This window comes from Rhea americana, unplaced genomic scaffold (assembly GCF_003343005.1).
Source record: "Rhea americana isolate MKP2758 unplaced genomic scaffold, rheAme1 scaffold_65, whole genome shotgun sequence".
Classification (NCBI taxonomy): domain Eukaryota; kingdom Metazoa; phylum Chordata; class Aves; order Rheiformes; family Rheidae; genus Rhea; species Rhea americana.
In genome coordinates this window covers 493,970-511,085 of record NW_028186812.1, presented here as the reverse complement: position 1 = coordinate 511,085, position 17,116 = coordinate 493,970, and the positions used below count along the sequence as shown (strand labels likewise).

The 17,116-nt window shown below is 37.6% G+C and overlaps 1 protein-coding gene across 1 annotated transcript in view; it reads right to left on the bottom strand.

The window, feature by feature from the left end:
• FRY (FRY microtubule binding protein) overlaps positions 1-11,041 on the bottom strand; it is a 199,346-nt gene extending 188,305 nt beyond the window's left edge. The window contains exon 1 of the mRNA XM_085320709.1: positions 10,993-11,041. The gene's annotated coding sequence lies outside the window, so the exon portion shown is untranslated. The remainder of the gene's footprint in view (positions 1-10,992) is intronic.
• Between the last annotated feature and the right edge of the window lie 6,075 nt (positions 11,042-17,116).

Below are 17,116 nucleotides of genomic sequence, written 5' to 3'. Positions count from 1 at the left end.
ATCTGTAATCAGCTCCTCAGCATAGCTGTTCCCATGACATATCACGGGCAATCTGTACCTAAAGTGAATCTGGATTGCTAAACAGAAGCTAAGGCAACCTTTGGGGGAAAAAAAAAAAAAAAAAAAAAAAAAAAAAAAAAAAAAAAAAAAAAAAAAAAAAAAAAAAAAAAAAAAAAAAGATGGAATCACGAGTATGTTTTACTAAGCAGTATATATACACGTACGTACTTTCTCATTTTAATGCATTTCTTTGGAGAAACAAAAGGAACTTCCATGCAGGAATCTCTTCATTTCATCTTAAACAGATGTTAAACAAACAAATGGCCTTCACAAGGAAGTTTAATTATAGTACACAAAATGAAAAGAATGCACACCCAGCACCCGAGAGATGCACAGAAATAGCACTGAATATTCAAGAAAATGTTAATTTGAGATTTTCAATATTTAAATTAACATGATAAATATCATTCACACTGTCAATACACATACCATTATTTTTCCCCATTCAYAATGCTTTGTTTATAAAAACATCATGCAAAAAAATCTGAAAGAAATATTTTGCCCTTTACAAAACAATGACAGYGTCAGATAAAACCCTCAACTCTTTACAAGGTTCTGGAGTGTGAAGTCCTGGTATCTCCAGAAACTTAGAAGATATCTTTGCAACAGGGATATATTATGCTCTTGATTTGTATCTTCAGTAGTATAAATCCAAGTTATACAGATTCACCGTACTCAAACAGAACATCTATCACGGTATCCATTTCTCTTAAACAGGGGAGGGGGAAAAAAAAAAAGACAGCATCATACCTTACATTCTGGAGGAAACTTGCCTAGAAACCAACTGATGATACAACATTGCACTAGAATACTGTTAGATGTCCTATTAGTAGTTAACACTACTTTTAAGCACACATAAATTTTAAGTTTCTGTGTCTGTCATCTAAGCTCTTGAGTAAATGCTATACCGAAATATAAAATGATGTATTTCTGCATTTTCCTGCGTTGTTATGCAGGTAGAGTTGCATATATTCACTTACAGAAGATTCTGTTCACAGAACAAGAGAGTACACAGTGACACACTAGTTTCCAGAAACTAACAGGGCTACTGTGTGTGCATGGATGTGGATTTTTTTTTTTTTTTTTTTTTTTTTTTTTTTTTTTTTTTTTTACAACAAAGGGAAATACAGAATACAGACATCCCAATGTGAACTTTACACAAAGGAATACCCATAAGATGTTACTTAAAGCAGCTCAGAGGTCACTGAAAGCAGAAAACAGGATTGTGGCTACATCTGTGGCATCCATGTCAGCAACAGTCTTACTGCAAGAATTTACAGTCTGTATCTTCTGTATCTGAGGCACCTCTGCCAGGCACCCAGGTTGACAATAAAGCTTAAGATAAGTTTCACAGAACAGATGGAATTAAAAAAAMCCCAACATTCTGTACAAAGAGGTTCTTTAGGTTCCAGATATTTGATCTTTTTGTTGGTAGACACAATCTTGTAATATTTAAAGGAATCAGTAACACCTTATTAAAAATAAAGTAAAATAAGTGTTCATGACTATGAACGAGCATTATTACTAATAATGATTAAAGAAAGACAACAACAACTTATGATTGACAAGCACATAAACCTATGCTTTATTTTTTTAAAATCTGGGTTTTCAAAAAAAAAAATCCTGTTCTGATTTTGAGAACTTGGCTTGACTCATGTATATGGGGGCTAGCATTACTGTCTGCTTAGAAGAAAAGCTTGCTGACATAACCAATAAAAGGACGGAAGCAGCAAAGCATCTACTACTTCACCTTCTTCCCATATCTCTGCCTTCCCAAATACAARGTGTCCCTTTCTTCACTAAAAGGGAGAAGCTGAAGACACTGCAGAGGTAGGATTGATGTGATTAAACATAGATGTTTACTATGCAGCCACTATCATCTGAACTGATCAGCTTGGATCCCTTGTAGTCAATATAAGAAAATAAGGGTTCCTAGGGAATCATTCATCTCATTTTACTGCTGACATTAAAACAGATCACATGGATCGAGCCCTAGTAGTACCTGTATCACTAAAGCACCTCTAAAGGGAGCTTGAAGTGACTACCTTAGGTATGGACATTTATTCATTAAAGGTCTGAGTTTGGAAAGATGAATCCCACCCCAGTTGTCTGGATCAGAGAATACTCCTGACTATCTCCCCCAAAAGAGTGATGCCAGATTCCTCATCAATGGACCGCTCATCCGTTGGGACTAGAAGTCTTTTAAGGTACAAGAAAGAGCCACCAGGAGAGCACAAAGCCATTTCTCACCGTCCTCAGCTTGAAGCCCAATCTAATGTAATCCATCCTGGAATATTTATGTGCCTAAGCACTGATTTAGATACTTAAATTTAGCCAGGTATGCCTAAAATTAGGCTCAATATGAAAATCAAACTGCCTAATAAAAAAATCCCTCTCTTTAGGATGTTAGATCTGTTGAAAGAACTGTACCTGTTCCTTCTAGACTTGTACCCTGAGAATRGAGCAATGCTACTGCACATGGAAGTTACTTCTCCTATTCCCCTGCTCAAGTATCTAGAACAGAGGAAAACAAAGGCGATGAGAAAGGAAAGGTGTCTGCCAGCCATAAGCAGCACTGTTGCCTATAGGCAACAAACAATGAAATTCAACACGAGGAATYAGAACTAACACTAACAATGGCAAGGATATTTTTCCACCATAAATTTTGCAAAATGAGACATGAAGAAAAACTATCTTTGTATAATATTCCTAACTAAAACTTTGGTAAAGTAGCAGGTACAACAGATGTCGAAATGAGAAAGATAAATATATCTTTTATTTCTAGACATTTCTAGGGGAAAGTAAAAGTGCATTTGGTCTAAAGGAGCAGTAAGAACTGGCAAACTATCTGCAAATGACATATTCATCTAACCAGATTTCTGAAAAATATATGATGTAGTGCACTGTAGAATTATGTAGATAATTTCTAGGAAAAAAATATAGTGGTCTGAAAATGGAGATGGATGAGAGTCACAGGAAAAATGACAGTACATTATGTTGAAAGAGAAAGCCTCTTGCAGAAGGAAATGTTGACAGTGGAGTGCTTCCACACTCCACAACACATATAGACCTATGTCTACAGGACTGTCTGACAATCTCAMCATATATCTTTCATGAAGAGCAAAAAAGATGATGATATTTTCTGRTAACATGTAGTTGGAAGGGCTGTCAATAAACAGAGGCAGCAGGACATTCCAGAACAACTGCAATGACCTTGAAAAGTAGAGTAGGAGAATTGGTACAACTTCCAGCAATATAAAGCAGGTTATGAACTAAAGTACTTACAGAAGAGGCAGGGAAAATATTGAATAAATCCATCGTAAAATTGTATCTTTGCAAACTTCTGGTGACTCCAACCAAAAGAACTCTGATCTTGCATAAGATTAAAAAAAAAAGGAAAGCGTTTTTGGCTCTTAAAAATCTTGCACTTCTGTTCGAAAGCAATACCAAAACCTCCAGCTTGGAAATCTAGCCATGACTCATACAGGTTAAAGAGCAACTCAGAATACAATACAGTGTTCTCCAAAAGCTACAGTATAAATAGATAAATAAATAAATGAATRAATAAAAAAGAGAGCATCAAATCCTTAGCTGTGCCACACTTGATGAACTGGTTATGAAAAAAAACAGTATGCTTTTAGATGCAATAGTACATAATGGATGCTCAACTTCACTTTGATATCGAAGCAACATTCACATAGATTAATTCTATAGGCAAATGTATCCTTTTCAAAGATATTATCTCAGCAAGTTAGTGCATAGAGAAAATGGGCCTGTAATGATAAATTTAAGGAGTATGCTTAGTCCATCTCTAATTAGTCTACACACAGAGGTGTAGATACTTGCCTATTAAATTGTAAGAGGAGTTTAAGAGGTACCACAGAGTTCTCTTACGGATTCTATGGGGGGGGGGGAGGAAGGAGATTTGGATACAGTATCTCAGAATCACAGAATAGCTCAAGTTGGAAGGAACTTCTGGATATGGTCTAATTCAACCCACCTGCTCAAAGCAGTATAAAAACAACAGATTGCTCAGGAACYTTATCCAGTCAAGTTCTGGGTAACTCCAAGAATGTAGATTCAACAACCTTTCTGGGCAACATGTGCCAGTGTACAATCACCCTTTAATTATAATAAAGAAAYGTTTCCTTGAGTTCAAATAGAATTCCTGTGTTTCAGCTTGTGCCTGCTGCCTCCTGTCCTTTCTCTGGGCACCACTGAGAAGAGTTTGGCCCCATCCTCTTTACACCCACCCATCACATATCTGCACACACTGATAAGATCACCCCTCAGCCTTCTCTTCTTTAGGCCAGAACATCCCAGCCTCTCCTCATTATGAGAGATGCTCCAGTCTCTTAATCATCTTTGTGGCCCCTCACTGGTCTTGTTCCAGTATRCCATGTCTCTCTTGTACTGGGAAGTCCAGCACTAGATCCAKCACTCCAGGTGTGGCCTCACCTGGGCTGAGAGGAAGGATCACCTCCCCYAACCTGCTGATAACACTTTCTAATGCAGCCCAGGATGCTCYTGGTCTTCTTTGTCCCAAGACTGCATTGCTGGCTCATGGTCAATTTGTTGTCCATCAGGATCCTCAGGTCCTTCCTTCTTTTTGAACCGAGGTGAACATGAACAGCCTGTAGTTCCCCAGATCTTCTTGAAGATAGGAGTGAAATTTACTTTCTTCCAGTTCTTGGGAATCTCCCCTGATCACCATGACCTTTCAAAGTCTATTGAGCCTCACAATGACATCAAACAGCTCCCTCAGCAATCATACATGCATCCCATAACATCTCATGAACTCATGTAGGTCCAGTTTGTTTAAAATGTTCTTAACTCTGAAACCAGAAAAGGACARAGGACAACACTACTCCTCTCACTTAAGATTTCCATAGCACTTAGAATGGCAAATCGAAAAACTTGAATTTCTTTACTATTAGATCTAAAAAGAGAACTGCTGATTTTCTAGCTCCATAATTAATTTWGAATTGGACACACAGTGACTTTTTCACATACTATTTATTTATTGATGAATGAAACACTTTTCATATGCTGAAATTCCATCTTGTAAATTCCACTTTATTTCTGGTATTCTGTTTTTCCTGTCTTCATTCTTTTGCACTGGGATCTTTGTGAAAGAATGAAACCTCTTCTGCAGGTTAGACTTTTTATTTTATAGTAGAGCCTCAGCATCTAATGTTTCTCGAATGATTCTTCCTATAGTCAGTAACTATCCATGATAAAACTAAACAAATTCTCTCAGAGGTATTCTAAGGTGACTCACCCTGAACAAACTGGCTCTGAGTTTTAACACCTCACTGTTATTTCTTGTTGAACAGAGTGGTGATTCAACCGTGTTACCCCAGAAGATATACATGCCATGCCTATATGGGTTTTCTTTCTGGTCATGAGGCCAGAGTGTGAGAACAGTCTGCACTATAAAATATTCTCTAAAAGGTGCTAGCAATATCCAACTCTCTCAGTTCCCTGGCTCTTGCTAACTTCTGTTAGTTAGGGGAGACTACATTTTGGTCCCACCAAAATGGTGGTGAATTGGAACAGCTTTGCACAAGAGAGGTTTCTCTGACCTGCATGCAAGGAACAGGAGAGAAGGGCCAGGCCAGGCAGACTAGTTTAAAGATCCTAAGCGAAGTAGGACAGGACAGTTGTACTGGACAACTGAGATTACAGTCAAAAGGATAGCACTTGTTCCACTCCCCCACTCAAGTTACCCCCTTCCAAGACACAGACTAACAATTCATGGTTAAAAGTGATTTTTTTGCCTTTACTGTTTACCTCACAAATCACCTAGAATTTTGCTATAAAGATCAGAGAATTCACAACAAAACAAATGTAGGGATGTGCAATAACGTGTTCTGCAACTAATGCACCTTATAATATACAGATATAATAAAATTTCAGAAACAATAATTCTGAAGACACAGAGCAAAACCACATAGGATACACTGAGGTAGTTCTAAACAACAGACAAAAATCAACTAGGTCCTTTGAAAAGGATTCATTAGACTATATCATATACCATTGCTAGCTACAGAAACCTTTTACTGAAAACAGCAATGCCTTTCAGTAATGAATGTGGAAGATTTCTTATTTTAAAATTTTCTTAAATTAAGTGCAACTTTCAGTAAATGATTTAAAAAAGAAAGCATTATAGATTTTTGCTAGTTTTTAAAAATTGCAGTTGATTGTAAAACTTCATTACAATACTGCATAGTAGCCAGGAGTTAGTACATATTAGTCAAGAAATAATTTAATTTAACATATCATCCTGTGAAGGACTGTAAAACTTCCCAAGAAACCCAAATACAACAAAGAATACACTGAGCTCCTTAGGTCAAGTTTCTCATTTAAATCCAATCCCCAGATTCATAAAAGTCACTTTCCAAATTAACCTTAATAATCAATTAATTAATTAATACTAAGTGATTAGTACAAATACAGACATTCAAATGAGAGTTACAGTTCATGGCATTTGTTCTTTATAAAGCATCTGTACATGTGGAGCCAGTATCCATCTACAAGCTAGTTTAGCAGAAGTTCTATAAGGACTTAATTTCACTCTATCAAGGCATCTTTATCAAGAGAAGCAGCACAGAGTCTTCCAGCTAATTCTAGCTATGCTCAGATAATTTTCTCCAGGTAGCTTTTGGTAACTAACATGAGTTTTACTATCTGTATCACTCYTCTTCTGAGAATATCTTCCCAAGAATCTTATTTAGGAAAAAGTATCTCTGAACATAAACAGGTAAATAACATAGCAACTTCTTTATTCTTATTAAAGTAAGCAAGTCTTTTCAGAAATTCCTGCATGATTCTCTCTCCCTCACCTAAAAAAATAGCAAAGGTAACATAGCAAAGAAATGAAATGAAGGAAACATTCAGAACTTTTATTTCAGGGGTACTAAGATCATCAAATGATTTAACTTGAATACAGCATAYTCATATTAAATGTGTAAGGCTATGTAATGGACAAATAGCCAAAATGAAAATAGTTACCTATCAAATGTACACAGCAAGTATACCAAAAATATCCACAAGTAAACAAGCACTGAACAAGTAGTATGTATTGAGTGATTTCTATTCAGTCAGACAGATCTGACTGTGAAGAGAGCATATTTAATCTTTTTAACTATATTAACTTMTGTGAAGACTAAGCTTTAAAAGACAGGAAAATATACATGTCAGCACGAAGGTTAAATCAAAGGTATGATCACCTTGAAGTCTAATTCTTTTAAAACRTTTCTTTGGCTGATTTGCTTTCAATTACAGCAGAACATTTCTGTAGAACTTCAAAAATTTCATTATTTCATATAATGAAATGATATAAATTTCTCAACTCTAATAAAGTTTATTGTAGACAAGGTTTCTGATCCATTAGCACAAGACAAATACTTTGTGGGCCAAAGGTGGGCATATTCTTTTGGAAAGTCTGCCCTTTAAGGTGCCACTTGAACCAGTGAAAGAAAAGATTTTATTGCCTCATGACAGCCACAGAAAGATTTATTTAAGAATAATAYGCATTGTTGATATCAACAAACCCTTATGCATGTACTATGTATGCAATCTAATCAAGCCTACCATCTAATGCAAAGAGTGACTGGCTCGTTCTTAAATGTTTTAAAACATATTTTTAAACATACCCTATGTTTCCTATTTTGTTGACATTTCTTGGTAGCTTGTTGATAGAACTCTTATTTTCTATTTTCAATTCCAGTATCTGTTTAACATTTTTTAAATCAAGATTAACAGGCTCTTTCTTCTACATACTTATGTATGTTTCCCCAAAGCAATGTCTTCAACTTCAGTTTTAAGATTTCACTGTAGCCTTTAATCATTTTCCTCTAGATAGCACATAGAAGATAGAAAAAAGGGTCAAACAGGCAAACTATGTTACTAAGCCAGATTCTTTTTACATTCTATGCCTAAGGCAGCAGACAAACAACCCCATGATGAAAATCAGGATGCTAACGCTGTAATTGCTCCACAAAGTCCTTCAGCACAGTGAAGCCTCTAAACCCTTAGACTTCACATGATTTAGAATCATAGAATCACAGAATCAGTAAGGGTGGAAGGGACCTCTGGARATCAKCTAGTCCAACCTCCCTGCTCAAGCAGCGTCACCTAGAGCATGTTAGACAGGGTTGCATCCAGGCGGGCCTTGAAGATCTCCAGAGAAGCAGACTCCACAACCTCTCTGGGCAACCTGTGCCAGGGCTCCGWCACTCTCACAGGGAAGAAATTCCCCCTCACAGTCAGGCGGAACTTCCTGTGCTTCAATTTTTGCCCATTGCCTCTTGTCCTGTCACACGGGGCACCACTGAAAAGAGTTTGTCCCYGTCCCCTTGACACCCTTCCTTCAGGTACTTGTACACATTGATAAGATCCCYCCTCAGTCTTCTCTTCCCCAGGCTRAASRGGCCCAGCTCTYGCAGCYGTTCCTSAKAGGGCAGATGCTCCAGCCCTCTGATCATCCTTGTAGCCCTACGCTGGACTCTCTCCAGTAGCTCCATGTCTCTCTTGTMSTGGGGAGMYCAGAACTGGACACAGKACTCGAGATGAGGCCTCATCAGGGCTGAGGAGAGGGGGCAGGATCACCTCCCTTGACCTGCTGGCAACACTCTTCCCAATGCACCCCAGGACACCATTGGCCTTCCTGGCCACAAGGACACCTTGTTGGCTAATGCTCAATTTGTCATCCACCAGCACTCCCAGGTCTCTCTCTGCAGAGCTGTCCTTCAGAACGTCAGCCCCCAGCTTGTACTGGTGCCTAGCATTATTTTTCCCTAGGTGAAGGACCTTGCTCTTGCCCTTGTTGAACCTCAKGAGGTTCCTCTCCGCCCAACTCTCCAGCCTGTCCAGGTCTCTCTGAATGGCAGCACAGCCCTCGGGTGTCTCAGCCACTCCTCCCAGCTTGGTATCATCAGCAGACTTGCTGAGGAGACACTCTGTCCCCACAGCCAGGTTGTTGATGAAAAAGTTGAACAGGATGGGACCCAGTACTGAGCCCTGGGGGGCGCCACTAGCCACAGGCCTCCAACTAGACTCYGCGCCACTGATGATGACCCTCTGAGCTCTGCCTTTCAGCCAGKTCTCAAGCCACCTCACTGTCCACTCATCTARCCCACACTTCCAGAGCTTCTCTAGGAGGATGTTATGGGAGACAGTGTCAAAAGCCTTGCTGAAGTCAAGGTACACAWCGTCYRCTGCTCTCCCCTCATCTACYCAGCCAGTCATKCCATCASAGAAGGCTATCAGRTTGGTKAAGCAGGATTTCCSCTTGGTGAATCCATRCTRGCTACTCCTGATCACCTTCTTTTCCTCCATATGTCTGGAGATGACATCCAGAATGAGCTGTTCCATCACCTTTGCAGGGATGGARGTGAGGCTGACTGGCCTACAGTTTCATGGGTCCTCCTTCTTGCCCTTTTTGAAGATTGGAGTGACACTGGCTTTCTTCCAGTCCTCAGGCACCTCTCCAGTTCTCCAGGACCTTTCAAAGATGATGGAGAGTGACTTGGCAACAACATCTGCCAGCTCCCTCAATAACTGTGGGTGCATCCCATCTGGGATGGGATTTCCAATATATTACTTACTAAAGAGTACACCCCACTGTATGTACAATAGGTTTTGTTCATAACTTGAGCCTCTGTTCTCAGGGGAATCTTAACATTCATAACAGATGGTGACAATCTAGCAATATCTAAGTCTCGCATATGACTAAATTGTTAAAAAAAAAAAAAAACATGCCAAAGCAGCACAAGGAGCCCATCTTCACCTCACCCTTCTCCCTTCTCTTCACCTTCAGTCACTCTCCAATGGAAACAGAGAGCTTCCTTCAAGTCCTAAACACAACTTAAAGCTGAGGCAGCATCTTCCTCATCAYCTGCCTACCAATACATTAGGACATCAGTCTCCACAGACCATAAAATATAAGTGAACTCAAAAAGAAAATAAGTTTGACAGCATGCATGCGTTACATCAGACTTTTCAAAATGCAGAATCCAAAGCTTTCCTCTGAACTATCAACCCATCCTTTCTAAAGAAATAACAGTTAACGAACAATCCAAGAAGTGACGAATAGTAATACATCTAAGAATGTTTCAGTGACCAAAAAGAAATACAGCCAGTCTAGAAAAAAGGTTATTAATTTGATAATTTTACATAATAAGCAAAGGTCACTCACCCAGATCAATGCATTGACAAAACACCCAATCAGTAACGTATCAAATTTACAGCATGGTGGCATGTCTTAGCATAAGGGTCAACAAAGCAGAATACATACAGAACTAATGCAAGTTTACAATATAAATAATGAGCAAAAATGCAAGAAGCATTTAAAATCAGCACAAAAGTGGAGCTAAAAATGTTAAGGGGAAAACAAGCCTAGTTTTTAAGGTCTTCCCTTCAGCTATCCACAGCTGATATTTGYAAAATGCAGCACCAATAGAAGCCATTCTACCAAATTTGAAAGTGTACRGTGACAGAAGAGGTGCCATAAATGAACAGCAATTAACCAAGGCAGATTACAAGTATACACTATTTCCACTAATTTGTTTTTTTCAGAGAGGTGGTAGGATGCTCAAATCTTCACAAAATTAAAACACTGAACACAGATCATTATAACCCATTTGAATCAAGCCACATACTGTACCCATCATTGTAAGCATCCTTATTAAAAGTAATTAGATTTTTTRGACAAGTCTTTCCCAATTAACACAGTCAATCAAAACAAAATCAAAAAAGAAAAATCACACCACATTCTGACTGTTTTACCCCATGTCTAATGAAAAAATAAATAACTTATTCATATCACTGTTGAATAACTTATAAACTTTTTTTCTGATAATAAAAGAGAGTTTTATATATTTTAAAATATTTTAATTAGCATACAAATATGGCATCATGTCAACTTACTTATTTTAGAAAGTGATTTTGCCAGACTGTATGCTGGTCTGAACTCCAGAAATGCTTTGAGGGAGTGCCTCAAGACTTCTAACTGCGACAATATTTTCACTGAAAAAAAAAGCGATGGATTTATTACAGAATACTAGCTATTCTGTTGTAAAATCACAGACCAGCAAGCTACATTTTTACTTTAAGCAGCTAGATAAGGTACTGTTAACCATCGACCCTCCTTACATTAACTCACAGTAAAACAAAAATGCTTTTACAAAAGTAGAAATAACACATTTGTTGTCCCACAGAATATACAAAGCTTATTTTGGCACTCAAGACAAAGCCTGAGTCACAGGCATAAGGCCGTAAAATGGAGGTGTGCCTGGTCCTGGGAGAGGCAAACAACCCCGTATATTTTTCTCACCTTTTGTGCCTCAAAAAACCCACAAATCAGTCAACAAGCATTGGTCAACAATATTAAAGGCTACTTACACATGAAGACAAAGCAAAAAAGGTCACAAGATAGTAATAACAGTGTTAAAAGTGTTTTTTCAATGGCACTCAAATAAATATGAGCAGATCACAATTAGAATGGCTCTCAAGTAGAATTTACTATTATAGTTTTTCCTTATTGCTACATATTTTGCTTTATTCAAAATCTTAAAAATCCTGCCCAAAATCTCATGCATCTCTGTTGTGTATCAAGTATAAACAAAAGAAATTCCAACAGAAGTAACAGTGGYAGCCTTCCCTGCCCTCCCAATTCCTTAATAAATACAAACTAATTCAAGCTATCTTACTTCTGGTTATGAGTCAGCATAGACATTTAATGAAGTTTAACTAATCAGTTTTAAATACATGCCCCTTCAGTTAGTTCCAATAACCCTTCTTAAGTAAGACTATAAACACATGGTCTCCTAAAGTACCTTGATAGCTCACTCTGTGTTTTTGTAACTCATTCATTTGTCATTAATAGGTCACATTTATTTTCAGATTAGGACTAGTGGCATTCATTTTTATATGATCCTGCCAGAGTAAGGTTCAACAGCAGGTATGCTGATCTGCTGAATGAGTGCCTGTCAACAGATCCATACAAACTCAACTAATACTATAAGGCTATGAACCTCTTTGTTCCTCTTAAATGGAACTATAATACTGCTTATGATCACTTGTATCTGTGTACTCTACAAAAAAAAAAGCACAATCACAAGACATTAGAAAAGAAAATTTGTATGTTGGCAAGTTGATATTATCGAGACCTGAAGTCTGTAACATTCTAAACATTTAAAGAAATTTATGCTTTGTTTAAAGAAGAAAAGAGTGTCTCTGTGCAGTATATGCCTTTGGCAATGCCATAGTTTCTCCCCATATTTACAGTTCTTCTCTTCCACTCATTTTGCCATTGATAAGTAAACACAATAACCTAGTGATACCATTGTTTGGATGGACTATCCAAGCAGGCGTACATCAGTGACTAACTTCATGATGACAGGATAGACAGAGCTGTCAATCTTCTCCAGAGTTTCAGATCTCATCTTTAAAGAACAAGTTTCTAACTATTACAGTTGTGAAGAAAAACAAGCCTAACTGATGCAAATGTCTCTCTCGGTCTCCAGCAAGTGTGAAACAGAGTCCCCGTGTATGAACTGATCTATGCCAAAGCACCTAGATGCCTTAAGTGTCACTAATGACTATTTCATTACTGAAGTCTAATAAGAAAGAATGCAGGGAAGAAGAACAAGATATACTTGATTTAAAATTAAACTGGAAGCATGCTAAGTTCACCATGATATAACACACTAAGCAAGCACAGATACYGGGCTTAGAAGAAGGTGTAAGAGTCAAAACTGTATAGATTTAAAATGTTTATAGTAATATATGACAAGGTTGAAGAAAAAGGAAGTATGAATTCTCTCATTATTCTTTAGAAGGCTTCAGCTTTCAGAATACCAGTGATCCAAAAGACTGCAAAATCATTCGGATTCATTCCTGACATCTAACATGTTCCTCAGAGAAAGTATATCAATATATAGCTCTATATCCTCTCTAATCTCAATTGCCAGCACTAAATACAATGGTCTAGAGGACTCCAGCTTATTTTGTTAACCTGTTTTTAAAAGCAAATCAAGTAAAGGTTCTCCTATATATACTGTTGATCTACCAAATGAAAAACTACACCCATCTTTCCATCATGCTCCATCAATTGCTTATAGCAAGCAATTTGCATTATCTTTGAGTTAAGTGCCCTTGAGTGTCCAGTAACACAGCAGCAGTGGATTTCCTACGTATCAGGGCAGCAATCCAGACACACGAAGTACATTAAAGTACTTTCATCTGATACAGTACAAACTATGGAGTATTTCTGCTTGTGTAGAAATCTGGGAGGGTGAAAAGAGAGAAGTGAGAATGGAGAGCTGAAATTTTTAAATACAAAGTGATAGATCAAAGAATGAAGATGAAATCTGAGCGAGTATAACAGAATAAGGACATAGGAGAGCAAAACCCAGAGCTGTTCAATATGATTTTGCTAATAAGAATGTTGAAGTAAAGAAAAAAAAAGGGAGAAAAGAAGCAAGAGGGGAAAAAACAGAGAAAAAGTGAGGAGTAGAACAGATAAGASGACAACAAAAATCAGCAACTGAGGAGAAAGAGGGTCAACCCTGACAAAAATAGCATGTTCTGACAGTAACCAATAGACCACACCACCTCAGGAAGAGCCCGCTCAGCCACTGCAAAGCACAGGAGCCTTGGGTGCGCCTCAGTCACCTGACTTAAGATATGGTAAAGCTTTTCACTTTCTTTTGGGGAAACTAAGAAAGAGGGAAAGAGTAAAAGGAGCCTTCCTTCCTAAGTGCTGAAATACTTCACACACTTTAGCAGATATATATCTGTGGTTTTTAATCCCACAAATTCTATTGCCCTGTGTCAGCTTTTCTACCGCTTGTATTCCTGTTCCTTTACCATTGCTCTAGCTCACTAGAAGGTACCCATGTAAGTTTAACTGTCATTAAGGAACGTTTTCCTACCTTCAGAAAATAAATACCACTRTTTTTTTATATATACTTCATAGTTCTTGAAATAGCTGTATGATTGTACATACAGCTGTCCCTCCTCCCCTGGAAATTTAAAATAATTGATGTATTTTACTCTGGAAATTTTAAAGGAGTGTATTTTTGTCTGTACATAGGATTTCATTTGCTCTGATTACCTCACAGAAATGCATCTTCAGTTTCTTCAGGGATGAGCTGGTACTGATTTTTTTCCCCTAAAACCTTTTAARTCCTCCTAGCAAAGATGACCTGATTGTTTTGCAACAAATCCCTCTGTTTTCACACTAATCTCTTGCCTATTTTAGGCATATTTCAAATAGTGCCTCCCCCACACTATTATCCCATTATCTTCACTGAAATGCACTCTTACACCTTGTTCCTACTTCTTAACAACTAGAGAGTTAAACTGAACTATTAACTACAAACATTGCAGGCTCCAGTGCAGGCCAGGAATTCAAAGCATGCATTGGAGTATTTAGTGGTGTTAATTTCTGGCTACCCAGAAAAATCAGCTACAATGAAGAAATTCCCACATCCCAAAACTCACCCTCCTCCTCAAAAAGCAGGTGAGATACTAACATCATTACAACAGCTAGAAAGATACCTCTATATAGCAACTTTGACTGTTTGTTTTTGCTTTTACTTTTTTAAAAAGTGGAGGTAAGCAATTTTAAGAGCTTTAAGCATTGTATAAACAATTGATTATCTTTAAATGCTAAGCATATATATATATATATATATATATATATATATATATATATATATATATAAAATGCCACAAGCAAACAATATGAAAACAAAAATAGCAAGGAAGACTATCTTTTTAGTTTCATCACTTTAAATTTAAATGGCTGCCATAAAGTAACATAAATGGTACTTAATATATTGTTTTAAAACTGAGGACTGAAACCAGTCACTGAATCCCTCAGATATCAACAAAAAGTTTTAAAGATACTGCACCAAGACATTATTAACATAGCATGTCCTACCTGGAAATATAGAAGGTCTTTTCTTAGGGCGCCTTGGATGTATAGGCTCTATATTCTTAATATTTCTTTGCAACCTTCCTTTACAGTTATTTTCTAGCAGGATGTCTGGTGGCAGGCTACTCCGTCTTGTTGATTTATAATGATTTTGATAGGAATTCGGTTTACTCCTAGTCCTAGAGTGCAAGCTGCTGTCATCAAGTGCCATTATAGAGTACAAACTCGTAAAGCCACCCCGGTGTTAAAAACAATCTGAGCATCCAAAGCTATTTTGACCAGCGGTCACAGAGGCAGCAATCTCGGCCGGCCTCATGCACCGCTCGGCGCTGGCTGGGGAAGTTGGGCGAGTTGYGGGCGGCCGTGGGAGCAGGTGTTGGGTTACTGCAGGCTCCTCCTCGCCCCGGCGGGCGAGCAGGGAGGAGAAGCATCGCTGTGAAAGCCCTGGAGTCACCGGGAAGTTCAACCAGTCCAAACGCGGCAGCCCAGGCTGAGTATTGGGGGAAATACCATGTAGTAAGMGGTGCTGTCTAGGGCTAACACAGTTTATATTTTACAAAAAGCTTGTCTCGGATCAATTCATTAATATTATCTCTACAAGCTAAACAAGTGTTGCTAAACCATAAAAAAAAAAAAAAACGCAAAAACCATAAAAAAAAAAAAAAACACGCAAAAAAAGCACAGGAAACCGCAATGAACAATCAACCGAGAAGGGACCTGTCTGGGGAAAGGCGCAACCTGAACAGCACGTTCGCTTCCGAGCCCTGTCTTGGGCAATGTTACCTTTCTGAGACAGACAAATCCGAAGTGCAACAGGTTTTATGTCCACAGCTACTTATTTCACTGGCTGCCTTCTGCAAGAAGCTATACTGTTGTTCCTTAACTACAGTCAGAATTAAAAATCTGTCAGTGTGACACATTTTTTTGCATGCTTACTTGCTGACTACTAAAAACATGCCATTTAAGTAAGTGTACAGAGAAGAATGTCTGTAAATTCTCCATCTAACTAAAAGTCAAGGTACACACTAGAAGTTCATAATTTCTTGTTTTATCCTGGATCTCCCAATGAAATTTTCTGAGCCTCCCAAGAAAATAATTTTCCTTTCTCAAACATTTGGGAGGGATAGAAGAGAGATCCTCCCAGTGTTTTCTATGAACCTGTTAATTTTCTTAGAATTCTATCGTAAATGAGAGAAAATTTATTAGTAAAACTAACAAATGTTCTTGTAACTACATGAATTACAGTATTAAAATAACAATAGCTTTTAATATGACAAAGCGAATAAACAGAGTGGTAATTTAAGGTGTCAGTAATCAAATTACTTAAGTAACCAGTATGGTACTTAAGGCAAACTGGTATCATTTAAAGCATTTGAAATGTTAATACTTTAAAATGCACCTTGTCGATAAGAAAATTATTATTGGTGTGTGTGTGTGTGTGCGCATCTATATGTATATAGAATTATAAAATGACTACAATCAAATATAGTTTTTATATGAAATTCAGTRCAACCTTTACTTTGGCTGACAAGAAATACATTGCTCATCTCTATGCTTTTGGAAGGGAAAAGGGGAAATAATAAAACTATTAGCTTTTTAACATTTTATTGTGTTAGAAATGCAGACTGATGCAGGGAGTCTGCTAGATTTTTCTTCTTCTTCTAGAAGTTAAATAACATTGAGCTGGAAGTTGAAATTATAGATGTATGATGCCAAGCTTAAACAACACTGGATCCAGAAATAACTCAGAACAAACTGATTATTTAAACCAAACTGATTTAAACCAAGTAAATACTAATTGTAGATAGCAAACTGATTATTTCTGGTCATCATCATGAGTACACATGATTAATCTCTGTTTACATGCAGAAATAAGATTTGAAAATCGCACTGGACTCCAAAATAGGTGAAGTGGGAATTAGGTTGAAACCAAAGGGAATTGTATACCTAAATTGCTCAGGTCCTTTTAAAAAAATTCTTCTAGGCACCAGCCTTCATCATTAGAGTCCAAAATACTTCTCTAATGTCCTTCAAATCTACAGCATATGTGGATCTCATCCTCTTTTTTTTTTTTTTTTTTTTTTTTTTTTTTACGGCGACCACCAAAAA